We start from the raw sequence: 19,697 nt of genomic DNA, 5'->3' as shown, positions 1-19,697 counted from the left end.
TAATAAACAATGCACTAACACGCAAATGCGTCTAGTCTATGGATATGCGTCCATGTACTAGCACGCAAATGCGTCTGGTCTTCTTACAAAGTATAATTAAGTAAAGATCAAAATATTACTTCAAATACACGTCCTTATTAATATACCAAGTTTATTTAATTTAACAAAGTACACTGAAAATAAGTCTTATTATTGCGCGCTGTAATAATATTAAATTTGTAAATTTAATGAATTCTAGAAAATGCTATTGTTATTTTCGTTTGCTTGTGTTTGAAACTGTTTTATCTGTATTGAATTCTTTGATCAAAACGTTTGAGTAAATGGTACATTTAAAAAATAATGAGTATAACAAGAATACTTGGTATAAAAAGGCCACCATCGTCATTAATGGCTATGAACCCCTCGTGGGGCCTCCTCTAGTATACACCATCCCAATCTATTTAGTGCTTCTTGCGTCCAAATTAGAACCCCTATTTTTTCGAGAGCTTTGACAACTCCATCCCACGTAAATTTGGTCTATCGGGTTATCTCTTGCTACCAGATTCTGAGTTCAGTAAGGACTTTGGGGTTCTGTCGCCCGCCATTGGGTGCACCTGCTCCAACCACATGAGCCTGTTGTATTGTATGAATTGCACGATATTGGCGTCGTCAATGATGCTATAAAGTTCTATTGAAAATGTAAAAAGGTATATAATATGTATGTATGTGTTTTAAAAGGTCAGCAACGCCTTTGTGAGCTTTCTGACAATGTAAGTGTTTACGGGCGGAAGGAAGTGGATTATTAGAAGGATTTGCAAGTGTCTCATCGACCTATTAAATTATATATTAAAATTATGTCCGACAACAAAGTCATTACTGTTTATGAGGAAATTACAATTTTTGTTTACAGACCAATGTTCAAAAAAACAAATCAAGGGTATCTGACCAAAGCGTTTTCATAAATTTTTGCTTAAAGGCAATTTAAGTATGGTATATTTTTTACATTACCTTTATGAATTTTACCCAATTTATGTGATTACTAAGTGATACTGTTAACAATAAAATGTTTAAAAAATATATCCTATTCATCTTTGTTTATGTTACAAAACGGGTAGCAGCCCCATCTGATGTTAAGTGATACACACACTCACATGGCTAGAAGGCTCGTAAGTGTGTTGCCGGCTTTGTAAGAATTAACTAAGAACACCAACACTCCGCCACATTTTCTGTATTTTGTTTCTATAAATATTTGTGAGGAGCTCCAACTATTAGCTTTCCCCTCGTGTCATCAATCGGTTAGATCGTGTTCAAATGATCACGAACCATATACAAGAATCTCAGTCCAATTTTAGGGTTGCTACGCCGCTGAAATTTTATTATCTCCTCTAATAGTAGGCATAGTGAAGTGGTCATATTCCTCTTTACACAACAATTTCGTAAAATTATAGGATACTTCTTCTACTTAAAATAAGATAATTACTTATATATAGAACAATATCGTAATCAAGTAAAAGAAAATACTTACTAAAATATAAAATTTTGATACATTTTACAACAATCTTCCAACTTACCGTAACTTTGTTTATAGTTTTAGTTATTAAACTTTTTTTGTTATTATTTATTTAGTGGTTGCTTGCAATTTTTTTTCCTTGTTAGCTTGCTTATATTCTAAAATAATTGATGTTGATGTATGTGACTAAAATTTGTGATGTTTTTTGGGTAATTTTATGCATACACGTTGTTATCTTAACATATAAATAAAATATCTTTACAAAAAGCTCCTTTGGCGTAGTAATGACAACAAGAAGAAAGTTGTACTCAGGAGCTCGCCATTCACCCGTATCGGACGGCTTCATGAGGAGGCTTCGTGGGAGTTTTAAATATAGTGCGACAAAGTGTTGGAATAATATCCCTCGTCCGTTGAAAAATCTTCAACTAAAATCAAATTTTTGTCGCAATTATAAAAAAACATCTACTTACTTAACAAAAATGTCACGTAATATAGTTTTTAATCCGCCCAAAAATATTTATTTATCTACTTCTTAACAATTATTCTTATTTATAGTTTTATTTTATTGACATTTTTTTCTTCTTTGATTATACTGCTAACTTTTACTTTTATTATTAGTATTTGTTTCTACTGAGTATTACATTCTTATTTGTCTTCTTTGCGATTGAGGCGCAAACTAGCTGCTGTGGTCTCTGGCAGAATAACCAGCGCTTTGGAACAACTCTGTTCCTCAGCATAATGCTGAGCCAGGGCCAATTACAACCACAGCACACACGCATTACACAATTAAACGTTTTTCTTTAAAAAAAATGTTATCTCCCTATTATTATTCTTTTTTTAATTGTTTTTATTTTTTTAATTATTTTTTATTTTATATGCAATTGTATGTATTTTGTTAGTAATAAATGTTATGTCTATGTTTTAGAACAACTATCACCAACAATCAATTAGGCTACAATTATTAACTCTATAAGAAATAATGGTAAATAATTTAAATAACAAAACATTATTTCTGTATAGACGAAAATTTCTTACAATATTTATTAATATTTTGAATTTCTTTGAATTTGAATTGAATTACAAAGAACGAACGATGATGAGGCGAGTTCTCTTTAATAAACAGTCGCTAAACTGCATTATTTACTGTATAGAGGTTCTTAATGATTATTTTTCTTTAGTAATAACTAACATATTACTATAATTATTAAAAATATCCAACACATTATACAGTATTTACAATATTCTTAACCATAGTTATAACAATAATTAATCGATAAATAGAAAATTAAAACAAATTAAGAAAAGTTTGGTCCCAATGGCAGGGTAGATTTAATGCTGGTAGAGTATCATCGCTGAATTGCGATACTCATTCGTTGAGCAAAGAAAGTACCAGCTCTGGGGTCACCAGTGCTGGGGGTGCTATCTATAAGAGTCTCTCCAAAAGGAACATAATCAAGGTTGGCGAAAAGACTTTCATTTGAGCCGTTAATTATTTTCCTCCAGCTCAGCGTCTGTCCCATCCTCCAAGGGATCAATAAATCTAAATAATAATAGTCTTTTGTATCTATTAATTAATTAGTTACTTGTGGTTATTGGCCGTACTTGAATTCGTGTATGCGGTGATGTTAGTTATTTGTACAATGTATTTGCGTGTTGTTACCACGAGTGTGTGTGTGCTCCTATTTCATCACGCCTCCTGCTGATAGAGGATCTTTGACAATCTGAGAAAAACCTTTCTTTTTAATTTATCTTATTAAGATTGAAGAAGATTACTTAAGATGTCACATAGAACATGTTGTAAGGATACAAACGTTGTGTTAAACAAAAAAACTTGGCTATTAAAAAGAGTGGCGAAGAGTTTATTGCCAGTTCATCTCTTCCGTTCTACGCCCTTGATCTGAGAACTGGCAGTAAATGTAAAATTAGAAGCATTCAATGTATATTTCTTTTTCTTACGTTCGTAAGTGTACATTTGTTACCTATATGAATAAAAGATTTTTGACTTTGACTTTACAAAAATCACGTATATACTTTAACAAAACGAAGTGATTTTTATTAATTTTGTTAAAAGGGTTCGTAATACAACTAGTTGTTAAATAAGTTTCTTATTTTGTATTGTGTAAATAGATTGTCTGTCAGTGGGATGTGGGAAGGGCTGCTTGACAGCGATTAGGGTCATTTCGTGTAATAATGTTAGTGTAATTATTATAAGAACCGTGGAAACGTTGTTTGCGCAATGACAGTTAAACGTAATGGGATTAAGCGTATTTATTTTATACTTGTAATTTGTCTTTTTAATAAGAAGCGAATGTTTCCATGACAACCGTTAAGTGAAATAAATATTATAGTTTATTTCGTAACCCTGCAGCTAACATACCTAAATAATACCAATTGTGCAGTATAACTCAAAAAATTTCAAACATTTACGAAAGGTAAAATCATTAACATAAATGTTCAAACATTTAGGAAAGGAAAATCATTAATAATTGTGTTTATCTAAGTATTACCCAATAGTGTGCTCATGATGCAGGTGATTTAGCGCTTTGGATATTTTTAATATAAAAATAAAAAATGGCGCTTCAACCTTTTTAGTTGTGAGCCTCAGATTCCTGTTTCTGTTTCATGATCATTTATTAATTTAATAGGCAAGTAAAGTAACTGATCAGCCTTCTGTGCCTGATGCACGCTGTCGACTTTTTGGCTCTAAGTCAAGCCGGTTTCTTCACGATGTTTTCCATCACCATTCGAGTGAATGTTAAATGGGCACATAGAAAGAAAGTCCATTGGTGCATAGCCCGGGATCGAACCTACGACCTCAGCGAGGAGAATCGCACGCAGAAGCCACTAGGCTAACACTGCTCTCAGGATATAATATTCCGCAATAGCTTAAACAACTTATATCTAAATGAAATCAACGTGGCCTCAATTATTTTTTAATTGTTTGATGTGGAAGTCCAACCAATTGGAATTCAAATTTCCTTTGTGGAAAACTTTCCACAGAACTTAAAACACGAATATAGGAACTAACGAATATTTTTACTACCAGTAAAAATAATTATTGTATTTATAATTTATTGTGATAAAATCTATATTATTATCATGTTAAAGTTTGTTTGATCTTAGAAATTGTACCTAAAACCCATCAGTGAAACGACAGATATAGCTAGTACAGAATAAAAGTTGACTTGAATTTAATTTGGTAACATTTAATAACATTGACTGATATCTGGAGGCGAAGTTGGTAATTAAGACTTATCGATCGGGTTCAACTCCGGCATTCATCTTCACTAATTTGTTCTAATTTATCCCAATACAATAGGATTACTTTTTAAATTTATCTAAGTAGCTTGCCACTTTTGTATGTGTAACCGAAAATGTGTCGATAATTGAGTCCTTTTCACCATACACATTGTTTAACAATGTTTATATAAATAAATAAAAAAGATGGTTAAAACTTGCATGTTCAGAAACGATTACTTTGCAATACACAAAATGAGAAGTGTTTTACGATTCAATACTTATATATAAAATAAATATATATAAAGAGCCTATAGATTATATATATTCAATATGGAAACGAATAGGTCAATGGCACATCTTGTTATGCAGACGTAGGTTGGCTCGCAACCAAACAAAATCGAAGTAAGACATGTTTGTTTTGGCTTTGCGAACTTTGGTGCCATTTTTGCCAGATCACTAAATTTTAATTCCTTTTGTAGCTCATTAGCAGTATTGCCATAATTTTGACTTTAATTTCTCTTAGTTTAGAATTAGTTCTTGTATGTGTTTTGTCATATGGAAATTCGCGTTATTTTTAGACTTTGAATCTTACCCTTTATGACAGATTAAGTATTTTTGGGGGAGATTTTTGTGTGTTAGTGAAGTGTCATTAACAGTCCTCAAAACATTTATTTAAATTCAAAATTGAAAATCATTTATTCATGTAGGTAACACAATGTACACTTATGAAGGTCAAAACAGAAATATATATGAAATACTTCTAATTTTACATTTATTGCCAGTTCTCAAATCAAGGGGGTAGAACGGAAGAATTGGCAAAAACGTTTTTAAGGAGCTACAACCATTACACTATATTCCACATTACATCTTAAGTAATTAATAATTATAAAATAAATTAAAAACAAAGATTTGTCCTCTACCAGCAGGAGGTAAGGTGAAATATGAGCACGCACTTACATTCTCGTGAGAACAACACGCAAATACGTAGTCTAAGTAACTAACATCACCGCATACACGAATTCAAGTCCGACCAGTCAGTACAAGAAGCCACAGCATAAGTCCACCCGTTCACGAGTGTCATACTCGGCATGGCCAATACAACAGGAAATTATGTGTTCAACTTCATATCCTACCTAACACACGCCGTCGTCTAATTGTGTCTATGGCAAGCTGGTTTTCTCAGGATGTTTTCCTTCACCGTTCGATCGACAGAACAAAGTACATTGGTGCATAGCTGGGACCGAACCTACGAACTAATACAACACTGCTCTAATTGGAAACTGAAACATCTTTAAATTCATCATTAACTAAACGAGCATAATTTTCTCAGTCAACTTTTTTATTCATTTATCTTTATATATCATTATTTTAGGTATCTGTGTGCCCTTTTTCGTCTTCTCCAAATACCATTGTTGTCTGCACTGTGCCATGGTCTACTATGTACAACCTGCTGTTTCCTTAATCTGGTCTGTCCATCTTCTAAATTGGCTTTCTCCTTTACGTTTACTGTTTAAAACTTTCTTGCTCCACTTTTCTGTTCTTCTTGTCTTTTGCCCCGCCCACTTCCACTTAAGTTTATTTATTTATATTGTTATTGTAAGCATTAAGTTTCATATACTAAATTTCATCACAGACAAAGGTGGCATTGCTCGCGCAGGGTTTTCCAAGACCAGCGTATCTAAAAAAATAATATCCAGAAATATAATTCACATAATAATTGTTTAGATAAAAAAGGCTTCTTTACCTATACAATGGATGTATGATTAACATTTAGTAAAATCATATTCTAGCTTAACCAACCCATAAGAACTAATGTTACCTGTATAGTTCTTGGTTAATTAAACCGGGTTTAATCAGTACTAAATGTTCAGGATTAAAGTGAACGTAATGTAGGTTCATTTGCACAGTTGTAATATAAATTAGTTCGTACAACTAAAAGTAATGTGTTGAATAACAATTTCTAAACAAATAAATTGTGTTCAAAATATTTGTAAGGAACCTGAATTGATAAGATAATGCTAAAAGCTTTAAATGTGTTATGTACTTAGACAATTTAATGGAATTAGTTGGGTCTGGGTTTAAATTCCTGGCGAAAATTATGTACGAAAAATGTTATGCGAGGTGAAAAGCTTTTCGCCCGTCAATTTTCTGGTACAAAAATCGGTTTCCGCAGAGTTGTATTCTATAATTTGCAAGGTGATTGCGCACATAGAAATTAAGATGCGCAACCAATCAAAAAATCTTCGTTTTATTGGGTGAAATAACCTAAGACTAACATTTGTTAAATATAGTTATAATAGAGAATGCTTATCTGATACAGTCTTGGCCTAGTGGCTACAGCGTGCGACTCTCATCCCTGAGGTCGTAGGTTCGATCTCCAGCTGGGCATCAATGTAGTTTCTTTCTATGTGCGCATTTAACATTCGCTCGAACAATGAAGAAACACATCCTGAGTATGGCTTGCTTTAGATGGCGTGCGTCAGGCACAGAAGGCTTATTACTTACTAGAATAACAAATGATCATAAAACAGATACATAAATCTAAGGCCCAGACCTAAAAAGGTTGTAGCGCCATTGATTTTATTTTTTACATATACTGATACTCCTGACATTTATTACATATTTCTCAGTCCATTGGCTGGAAAGTACATAAACTCTTATTAGTTAGATTTGCATTTCGTGCTCTAAAACACAATTTTAAAATATTTTTTTTCCATAATTTAGGTTAATGTTTACAGAACTTTATTTCTCATTACAAGAAATGTATTTTTATTTACATGAGAAACTTAATATATACGAATGAAATACATGTCATAATCAGCCGTCATAATTTTAGTTTACTAGGCTCATATGTATTTTTAATGCCATTTGAATTGGTTGAACGCGCTAATAATACGAATTTTAGACGGTATTTCATTAAATGATTGCACATCCTTATACTTATTAGACTTCATCAAATAATTTGTACGCGGCTTTGGCAAGAAAAGCAAACTTGCTCGACGAATATTGCGTAAAGTGGTGTGTTTGATATTTTTTAATGATAGTAGCTCATCATGCAGAGATTAATTATTATTTTTTACTTATGGTACAGGTGCTATAAACATATTGTTGTTTAATGGTCATAATTTTGGTTTCTTGGTAGATTTTATTAGTATGTGTTAAAACATTGCAGCTAAATAGAAAAAATATTAATTTATTTTGTAGGTTACCTGGAAGACATTTATTATTAGCAATACCCTGTGTTACAACGAATGTTTCAGTTTAATTTGTATCTCTTGTATGCAATAAAATGTAAAAACCAAAACGCCACATTTGCATTCTACACTTTAATATAACAGTCTAACCAAATAACAGCGCGTCCGAATTTATAAAAGAACTTGGCTTGTTAAAAAAGCACTTTCACGTACAGTACAAAAATGTCAAAGTTCAACAAAAGTCTTGTAAAACACGAACACCTCAAAAACTAGAGCGTCGAAACTCATTTCAAATGTTTTGTGTACCTGAACCTGTTAAATTACGCCAATAAATTCTCGCTTGACAAATAGTAATTAGTTTTATTGAATAGCTATACATTATATTTATAAAGACAGGTATAATACTATTATTATAGAAGTGGTGAAGAATTACGTAACGAAAGAAAAAAATATCTTCAGACTTAATGCACCTAATAATAGTTTCCTAAGGCAGGCCTATTAAGTATTTCCGAACCAATTTGACTTAGAGTCCTTCAAGATAAGAACGTACCAATTCTTTAAAGTCCGGCAACGCACTCACGACCCTTCTGGCATTGAGACATGGGCAGCAGTATCACTTAACATCAGGTGAGTCTCTTGCCCTCTGTTCTAAAAAAAAAAATTTGTGTACGACTGACAAAATTAATTTTCATTATCATTAAAAACAAACTATCCCATATTATTTTTATTTTTTACTATGCCTTCTTGCCTTCGTCAATGTTCCAGCCATTTTGGAGACAACAGGCATCGCAAGGGACGATCACAAGGGAGGGCAAACGGCCGGATGGGATGTCGTTAATCCCTTGGAAGATGGGACGGGCTATGGTATAGGATGCTACTGGTGTGGACACGTTTTCCCCGTCTCTACTCCTTCGGACAAGCAAAAAAGCTGGAGCTGCCGCAGACCAGGCCGAAAATAATAAACGGCTCAAATATAAGAGTCTTCCCTTCTACTTCGATTTTGTTTTCTTTGGAATAGACTCTTGGGCCATGGGGTTCAAGTGCACAGGCGATAATTCAACATGTAAGTTGGCGCCTGGTGGATAGTACCCAGAGCTGGTGGTTTCCTCAGTCAACGAATAAATATCGAAATACAGCGCGGAAATTCTGCCAGTGTTAAGGGTACACCGCCACAGGGACCAAACTTTTTAAATTTGTTTTAATTTTATTTTAATTAAGGTTAAGGAAATTGTGAATATTGAATATGTATGCTATGATTACTGATAAATTAATTTATTATTTGCTATCTTCGTCTCCACTTTGCTCCACTTATGATTTAGTAATGACAAATGAAAAAAATAGCTTAAGTAGCAGATTCACAAAAAAGAAAATTTCCATACAAACGTCGAGGCTTGTTGTGTAACTATATAATTATTAAATAAATAAAATATTGCGTGTGTTTTAAACAATAAATCTAAACGGATATAATCGTTAATTTACTAAATTTTAGCGTTTTAGACACTGCGTTGAATTACACAAGTTTTATCATAATATATATTAATGAAAGAATTAATATGACAATAAGAAGTCGTTTATAACGATTTTAACTAGTCTTATCAACCCATTTATATTTTAGAAATATTAATATTGCATATGCTAGCAACGCAAACACTTATCGTGATATTAATTTATCCGAATAAAATACACAGCGTCATTCGTTAAAAATTGCATTTCATTAAATTGTTAACGTCAATAAAAGAAGCTTTTTTACATAGTTCAACATCAGGTCAACAGCTCAATAGATCGTTAAATATTTAAAAGAGGAATAATTAATATTACATCGAAAATAAAATATAGAAACTGCTTTCCCCGGAGATCGTATATGCACTCTGAAAATATTACGGACTGGCCGCGAGCCAGAGATACAATATAATGCATTTTAAATTCTTCAAATAAAATGCACTGAATGAATTGTTTATGTAGGTTTAGATTTTATATGGGTTTCATATAAAAGATTCATATAGGTAAACCAATTGAAAGAGCATTACGGCTGTTAAGTTTTGCTTTACATTTATGATTTTTTTAAACAACAGTATTAACGACTTTTGTTAATGTCTGATCGTGATTATATTATTTCTTATATTAAGCGACTTTACACATTAATAGAATATTTTTTGATTTAACCAGGGACAAACTGATTATTGATTGATTATCAGTAGTTTTAGCATCTGAGCCCTTTAAGGACATAAAATTACTGGGTGTATATGTATATACGTATGCAAGGGCGTAGTGTAATACATATGTAGTTTTCATGAAAGATATAATTAATTTCTGAAGAATTGATCTGACCTCGAGCGCAGTTTAAGACATTTTTCGCCATGCCATGTCCATGGGCATTATGAGATCGGGCGTTGTGAGCGTCCTGCCTTTTCGCACCGTGTGATATACGTGCATATGATAAGTTAGATTTTTTTAAATCGTTGTTGATCATTTTCCTTACAGTTCAAGATGATAGGACAATGAATGTAGTTGCAAAAAATAAGAGTTGTCGGTCGTATGAGGAGCGAGTCTTTTTTGACGAAACTTTTTATTAAGCATATTTTATTTAATTAAATTTTGTGTGTAGGCATTATAAAGGAATCGAAATTTACGGAAATTCCATAGACAACTTTGTTAATAAAATAAGATGGCGTAATAATAATCCTTTTAAAGAAGCCTTATGGGTCACTTGTTTATTAAATTTCCTTCATTCTGAAGAAAATTATCTTTTAAGTAAAGGTATAAATTATATGAACTACCTACTGTATTTTTCCCGATGTAAGGTAAAAAAAAATTAACCTAAGGAGTGAAGGCCGAAAAGGGCCCTCTGGCATTGAGAGTGTCCATGGGCAGCGGTATCACTTAACATCAGATCAGCGTCCTGCCCGTATGAATGTATTGTTGGAATAGGTACAAGAGTTACAATTATTTTAATTGAATTTGACTTTGTGACTGACATTCTTCAATTATATTTTGATGTCCACAGCAAGAAGAATCCAAAGAATTTTTAAGCCTTCTTCATCAATTTAATGTTCCAATATTAAAACAACTTTATTTACTGTACTTAATATATATTCTTTTAGATCTTAATTACTTTTAGACTATACAATGTGAACTTTATCACTAACTATGTCATAAACAAACAATATTTCAGATTTCTTAATGTAAAATAAAATACGAAAAAAAATCTTAATATAAATTGGATAATGATTTTTTCGTAATTCATACAATTGATATTGTATATATAATCGTACCCAAGTGAGACGACTCATTTATTGGGTCCTCACAGGTGTAACGTTAGGCTTCGATAGGAAATCAAACCAAACGCATGGTACTTACAAACTCTGAAAAAGCTGAATTCAAAATACAATGATTTCAAAGCTATCTCGTAGTCTCGAGGGTTGAAAAGAGTGGGTTAAAGCTATCAGTGGGACCGCAATGTTATCGGAATGTAGTATAAAGGTCCCTACAATCGAGATTAGGAAATGTTTGTGAACTTCGCTTCGCATTTTTGCGTATCGGAAAAATGTTCAGAAAAACTTTATGATCGCATGTAAAGCAAAAAAACTTTCTAAATTATTTTTAATGTATTGTAAAAATATAGTGATACCTATATTTCTTAAATAGTCATAATCATGCATCCCTTTCTTTTAAATTGTATTTGAAGTGAAAAGAGACCTAAGCTCACTCCAAGTATCTACTTTTGTATGTTTATAACGAATAACAACTTGGAGAAACTCATTTGATAACACAGAAGGCAAAAGATGTCGTGGGCGTTCAGCAACTGGTGGACTAATCAAGTGAAAGACTCATCGTCATCAAATTTACTTAAAAAAAACATTTGATTATAACTCGAGTTATCAATCAATAATTTAAAAAAAAATTAAAATTACAAAATTCAGTCGGAATTTAAAACAATTTTTTTTCTGAAGTCTCTATTGTGTAGGGCACCTCTTTTGAGCAGACCCCGGGGCTGTGGCCACGGTTGCCCTTCCCTGTTTCGGCTCTGACACTGTTATTTTAAGAGAAGTACTTTTATATTAAGAGAGATGCTGCACAGAAACTAAGACAGAAGTCAGACAGGCAGAAATATATACACGTATATAATTCAAATCTGTTATAACGACATAGAAGGGATTACTCATATTAGGTCGTAACAGCTGATGACGTTATAAAAAACCTAATACAATAGAATTTAGCCGGGACCTTTGATTTTGGTTAATATAACCGGTATGTTGTTCAAAAGGATGTCGTCGTAAACGGTTTTGACTGTATATAGATGTTTCCTTGCTGACCGTGACGCTCAGACATGAGCTATTGACTGAAAAGAGAGATAAAAAAATAACAAAAGCTAATGAAAATTAAAAAAAAACCTACTCATTATCTTCATTTCCAAATTATATTATAACTCATAGGTACTGCAATATTTTTCATGTGTTGGTAATCAAGACTGCAGATGAAATTCACCCTTATCCGTGGCTAAAACAGAGATATCAATGTGTTTGAACGGAGTTTTGGCACCCTCGTTAGTGTCATAAACAAAGAATATACCCCCGAGGCAATTTATCATGTATTGTTGTATACCAATACACCTTGTACAGCCTTTGTTCCTAACCATAGTAGACGTTATTTAAAAAATAATGTCATACTGTGGTTGAACTTGTATTTACAATAATTAAAAATGGATAAATAGAATGTTAAAGAAATTTAAACAGTTTGGTATTGCGAACGTTGAGCGAGGAAAGCACCAGCTCTGGGGTCACTGGTAATATCTACCAGTCGCCAACTTTAATCTTTAATTAGGACCTGACACCTGACATCCCATCCGCATCAGATAGTGTTGCCTATTGGCTCTAAAATGGCTGGAACATTGACAGAGGCAAGAGAGTGGCGTTTGATATAGTTGAGCGCGGCGTGGTGAGAAAAACTGTAATTTTTTGTCAACGGAGGACATGTTATCGAAGGCTACCTTCTTCTAAGCCCCAGGGTAACATTGGGGAGGACATATATTTTAATTTTATGAAGTAATTAAATTTAAAATAGTGCTCATCTAGTCCTAAGGGGTATCATAAACATGAAAGTGTATGAAAATAGACGCAAGATTAAATTACTTTCTATTAATTAGAAACTTTTGAGCTATTTTCTTAATGAAGGCAAAGTATTGTATTTTAATAACTACGTCTATTACAAATCTATGTAAACACAACCGTAACTTGTTTTTTATAAAAGGGGGAAAATGGGAAGGAGGCTCTCTTGGTGATACCGCCGCCCATAGATCACATTGTCATCACTGTGCGCTGGCAGCCTTTTAAGATCAACATCTACCAGTCGTATACTTTAAAATAAAAATAAAATATGTTTGTTATGGAACATAAGATACAAATATCACTTATTCCACGTCATTAAATTTGAATATGTATACATCCCTACTTATGGGCAAAGAAGACAGAGGATGTAGGCCGAGAGAAAAAGCCGGCGTAAAAAACTCTTTTAAAATATCAAAACATCAAACAACACTAAACTTATTTTAAAATAAATATCGCAAATTAATAAGAAGTAACCTGTCTAGCACTAGTCCCAGACCCTTTTATCAACTAGATAATCGTTGACTTTGTAGTAAGCCTTTTTACACAGCTTTTCTTTAATACATTCCTTAAATTTATTAAAAGGCAGATATAAAAGAGCCTCTGGAGTTTTATTAAATAAGAGTATATTTCAGCATATATATATACACTTATCGTATTTAGATATAGAAGTCGCATTTTACGATTATAAATAGTCATTTAAAAATATAAATCTGATTCATGACCAAGCCGGCAATAAACTCGCTAAGCCTGTAGCATTGTGAGTCCATAGGCATATCACTGAACTAGTTCTTTTGCTTCCTTCATCTGTGTCTACAAAATAAACTAGATACATTGTTCTCCATCGCAGTACTATCAAGTGTGACGTAGGAACTCAGGAGAGCTTCCAGCTGAATTGTGGAATATAACTTAATGTTTTAATAAAACTCTTGTAATAATAATAATAATAAAGCCCGTTTAATTTCCAATTATGACAAAAAGTAGATAACATACAGCTTAATTTTTTTACATTTTATATCTTAGCTACCTTCAGTGCCGTCGATCGGAACCCCTTGGCAAAGGCCTCCTCCAGCTTTTTCCAACTGACTCTGTCTATGGCTATCTTTCTCCATTCGATTCCTGTTACCGCTTCTATTTCTTCTATCCACTTTTTGGGGCGCCCTGGTTGTCTTTAAAGTCTACCACTTTTACCAAATTCAATTTTTTCTAAGACATCCACCATACCATTCTAAAACAGATTACCATTTTTTTTCGAAAATTTGGCTACTTAATACAAAGTAAAAGTTCAACTCTGATGAGGCAGTCCAAAACCGCACTCCATCAAGATTTTATTGATTCCCGTCCGAATGTTTTTTTTAGTAAAGACATACCTATAAGATGTCAAAAGTACATGGATAGCAATGGTACATACTTTGATTAAGCATAGATATATAAATTTCCATTTATAACTATTAAAGAAATTTAATTCAAGATGAATAAAATTAGTCCAATTTATGACAAAAATCTTTTACCTCCAACTTTCTCTTACGCACAGACGCTAATTAACGATTTAAGTTGGCACCTGGTAGATAGTACCGATACCCCAGAGCTGGTGCTCTCGTGGCTCAACGAATAAATATCCCAATACAACGAGAAAATGCTTCCAGTATTAAGCACTGCCATAGAGACCAATCTTTTAAAATTATTTTTAGTTTTCTATTTAATTATTAATATTCAACATGATTGTCACACACAAAGGATAGAAGTGGTGGAAGAGAGATGGACAGGACCCCAGCAGCCGCTGGAATGATGAGTGAAGCCTTCGTGATGTTGGAAACAAAAAAAGCAAACTAAGCACGACAAAATATCCATAATTTAATTAAAGATGAGAACAAAAGTATCTTACATAACGAAAATAGCTTAATAAACATAATGAGAATAAGCCTTTTAGTCTGGTACAAGTTTATCAAGTGCCTCTGGGCGTGCTCGGCGAATTTCGTAGTACTTTGTGCGATTAGCGCCTGGGTCGTGGCTCAACTAATTATAAACTGGAGTTTTAATGCAACACGACAGACCAACTTTCTAGATTATTATTCATATTAACGTGGCATAGAGTACTTTGGGGCTATTTTGAGGCTTACTTGAGGTGATTTTTGTTAATATTTTTTGGATCTGAGTTTTTTGTAACAATGATATATGTTTATTGAAATAAGATAGAAAATCTGAGCGATTAGGGCCAGGATGTAGCCTCATTGTGGAAACCATAAAAGATTCGCCAAGAGAGATGAGTAACGAGTCTTTTATGAATTAATAAATTTGTTCAAAATGTCATTTTTAGTATAGTTTGTGGGTAGGGTGTGAAGTGTTGTGTTGTGTGTTAATCATGATACCGGTAATATAGACCAAAATCAAAAGTCCCGGCTGAATTCTATTGTATCACTTAATAATGTCATCGGCTGTTACGACTATTGGTTTTTACGACCAAATATGTGTAGTCCCTTCGATGTCGTTATGACAGATTTTGACTGTAATTGTTTTTATTTTACTTGTGATGATGATATAATATGGTTAGTAGTACAAGATTAAAAAAAATACTTCTAGGTTTCTAGGTGCTGACGGTTTTTTATGGTGATGACGGTTACTTAAAGTTAAAGTTAATCGCTACCAATGAACACCGGACATACCACTACTTAAGAAGACAAACGTTTTGTAAAACAAAAGAGTGGCGCAGAGTTTATTGCCAGTTCTTCTCTTCCATTCTACGCCCTTGATTTGAGAACTGGCAGTAAATGTAAAATTAGAAGCATTTAATGTATATTTCTATTTTTGACATTCATAAGTGTACATTGTGTTTGTTACCTTTATGTATAAATTATTTTTGACTGTTGACTTTTGACCAGATATACTAGTGCATTGCCGGCGTTTAATGTACAATTGGCAAGAGGCGATTTATCATTCCTATATTTTTACATAGAAATAAAGCCCTACCAGGAAAAGAAATATATTAGCCTAATTTCGTTTCCTGAGAGCTTTATTCTAATACTATGAAGTTCGTATTAGGCTAAACGGCACGATTGGCTTCGAGCCAGGGTTCAAAGAAATATATGTATTTTACATTGATTGCTGTTCCCAGCTTCTCTTGGGTAAAACTATGCCATTCAAGCAACTCTATGTAATATTTGAAATAGATATCTTATGAGAGGTAGTGTGGTGGTAACTATTAGGTGGGCGGAAACGTTCGTAGGCTAACATAGCAAAACCTAAGCTAAGCTTTTTAATAGAATTTGATTTGATTATTCAATATACTTGTCATTTGTATAGTACTTGCGATTTGTCATTAGCCTCAAAATTGGCTTCTGTTTCGGCAACCTCTTCATTAGCGGAAGTTTGTCAAGCGACCATTGTCTTGAGTTCTGAGAACAGGACAAAGTCGCTGAAACCCAAATCCTGAGAATACGGTGGATGCGAAAGCAATTCAAAGCCCAATTCATGTTTTTTCCATCGTTTTCATTGATTTGTTTATGGTAACCGTTTCAAACATAATAATAATTTTAAAAACACACAACATAATACTAAAATAAAAACGTAACACGCGTGAGTTTGTGGGTCTACGTGATTGTTATGTGTCTGAATGTGTAACTACGTGATAGGTCTCAGTAGTATCTCCAACTATGCGTAAAGTATATTTAATATCCAGTCCCTTAAAGAGTAGGATTTGATAATAAATGTTTTCTACTGCAAATAAGTTTTATTAGTTTTACAGTATGTTAGTTTAATACATAAATATCAAGCAATTTAAAAGATAAAAAGCTTAAGTGGTCTCCATTGGCTGCAATACAGTCCTTTAAACGTTGACTCTCTAAAACTGACCATAAATCATAATCTAGCGGATTAAGATCGGGACTAGTCGACGGCCAATTTTCAGCTCTGATGTAGTTCGAAACGTTCGTCTCCAACCAAGACTGCGTCGACCGAGCTTCATGACCATCATGAATCATCATCATCGACTGAGTCTTGCTGGAAGAACCATTCTTGGTACAATTGTGCCGATGTTTTGATACCTTTTTCATAAAAGTATGGCTCAATCACTCCTTCATAGCTAATACCCCACCAAACCATCACTGATGTCGGATAGTGACCACGTATGTTAACTAATTGGCTTTCTAAGAGCTTTGAGCATAAATACGGTCATTTTGTTTGTTATAATGTTGCTCAATTGTAAATAATAATTCTTATCCGTAATTAAACATTTTATGTGACCACTCTTTACTTACCGCTTCAGTAGTTGTTTCGGTTTTACCAACCTATTCATTATTGTATCATCAGTTAAGAAATAACCAGTACGTCTCTTATAGGCTACAAGTCCTAAGTCATCTTTTAATATACGCGACATGGTTCTAGGTGCTATCTCCATCTCCCGAGATAAAATCTTTTGCTTTCGCACAGGATTTCTTCGAGATCTTTTCCTTACTGCTTTCCATCCTTTTTGTATGAACGCTACATCTCGTTGTATCTATTAATAGCCCGGTACAGAAATATTTTACTAATACCAAGCGTATGGAGAATTTTAAAAATGGCATATGGCTCCATACCTACTTTGTGTAATGCAATCAGAGCGATTTTAGTGACCCCACTGCATTTTTAATATCGCAAAATATTGTACAATGTACTGGCGCCAAAATGAGAAAGTCAATGAACAATAATATAAAAATTCCAAATTCAAATGCAATATTTGTTTATTTTTAATTGCAACAGTATTTGTGGTCAGACTAAGCATATATACAAATCGAAAGAAACAATTGAATAATCTTTTAGTTAATCAAAGTCCTAAAGATCTTAAATATGTAAATTATTAAATATTAAGGAATAAGACAGATTATTGGTATTATTTTAGAAATTCCGCAAGTATTTCCGAACCAATTTGACATAGGGTCCTTAAAAAAAAGGGGTACCAATTCTTAAAAGACCGGCAACGCTCTTGCGAGGCCTCTGGCATTGAGAGTGTCTATAGGCGGCGGTATCAGAGGAACCTCCTGAATAATTGCACCACGTTCTTTAAAAAAAATTGATTCCAAAAACTTTTTGGACCAATATACATTTACGAAATTACGTATCACGTACACGTGAAACTGATAAGCTTCTTTTGAAGTCGGTTAAAAAGATTTATAATTACGCAATGTTATATTTCAACAAATATTTCACAACAAACCTATTTTCCAAGTAAACTAGGCTAAGGAGCCACCTGAATCCAGACTGCATAAACCCAAGACGGAGTATTATATATTTTCTGTGACAGAATGTTAATAATGCTCATAAAATAACTTTGCTCTCTAATGACATTCAATTCAAAGGCTCGGATGTCAAAAGGAATGCCATAGAGAAAAGCATATTGTTCTTATAAGCTTTTAGCGATTCAACGCTCGTTTCACTCACCATACAAGAGATCTAGTATAATTGAATTTCAAAAGTAAATTTTATAATTACGTGCTTTATACAAAAAGTTGAAAAATCTTGTATTACGTCTATCTACGCAGAGAACTCAGGAACTACTTCGAATTATTATTTATATTGATAGTATACTGATATGTACTATATCATGACGACCGAAAAACGCGAGTGAAACTGCTTGCGACAGCAAATTTTATATATTCTTACAATTCCAAAGCATTTCTACGACCAAGGAGTATTTATAATTGTTTTTGGACGGCGCATCCGTTGTCGTTGTACATCTACACTCTATGGCATATACAAATTGGCGCCATTCATAGTATATTGATGTATATTTGATGTTTTTCAAAGATCTGTTATCCCATTATATTTTAAAATGTACATAATTAAATTCTTTTAGATATCTGATTCTTTCATTAATACCCACTTGTGAAAGCCTGGTTTGCTGAGCACATTTCACGCAGAGTTGGAATTACTACTGAGACCTACACATAGACATACGCTTTACACTCACACGTTTTAACGTGTACCCACTTAAAACTAACGTCGCGTTATAAATAAAGAAGTTTTTAAAATTGCCAATTGTGATTAAAATATAGATGAATAGCTCAAGATGTGACGCCAGCCAGCAGGATCTGACTGGCTGACATATATTCTGATGATATTTACGGAGTAGTCGTCGCCCAGATTAGGTCTCCAGAGCTAGTTATGTTTATTAAATTCTTATATGCAGATCGCGTTGGTTGTAGGCTAATAGGCGTCTTATATATATATTGTATTCGGTAATATAAGGTGTATCAAATTAATTAAAAAGTTTATGCAACGGGACGCCCAAAAGACAGTCATCGCAGCCCATGGACACCCCTATTTTGTTTAATTTTCGCTTGGAGTGCTGTTGCTTATGTGATAATTGGTTGTAGGTAAACGATAATATAATATCTTGTTTCAGGAACCTATTACCGTAACCAGAAATTCCTTGAAAGGTAAGAAATTTTGTATACATGGTTAACAAAATATATGAGTACAACATATACATACTACTATGACGACTTAACGGAGTAGTTTATAGATCACAAATATTTTGGTAATAGGCATATTTTTACAGTCTAAAATCAGCCCCAAGTTCCAATATGTAACTAATCCAAAGCTACTGCATATTAATTATTTAAATACATGGCGTGTGTAATATAACTGAATTTCTCGTGAAAGATATTAAAATAATTCTTTATTTCATAAGGATGCGAT

General features: G+C 33.2%; 1 protein-coding gene across 1 annotated transcript in view; it reads left to right on the top strand.

Moving 5' to 3' along the window:
• LOC123712330 (leucine-rich repeat and immunoglobulin-like domain-containing nogo receptor-interacting protein 3) overlaps positions 1-19,697 on the top strand; it is a 101,547-nt gene that overhangs the window by 6,640 nt on the left and 75,210 nt on the right. The window contains exon 2 of the mRNA XM_045665355.1: positions 19,402-19,435. The gene's annotated coding sequence lies outside the window, so the exon portion shown is untranslated. The remainder of the gene's footprint in view (positions 1-19,401; positions 19,436-19,697) is intronic.

The sequence above is a fragment of the Pieris brassicae genome, chromosome 7, assembly GCF_905147105.1.
Source record: "Pieris brassicae chromosome 7, ilPieBrab1.1, whole genome shotgun sequence".
NCBI lineage: Eukaryota > Metazoa > Arthropoda > Insecta > Lepidoptera > Pieridae > Pieris > Pieris brassicae.
This window is presented reverse-complemented; position numbering and strand designations above follow the sequence as displayed.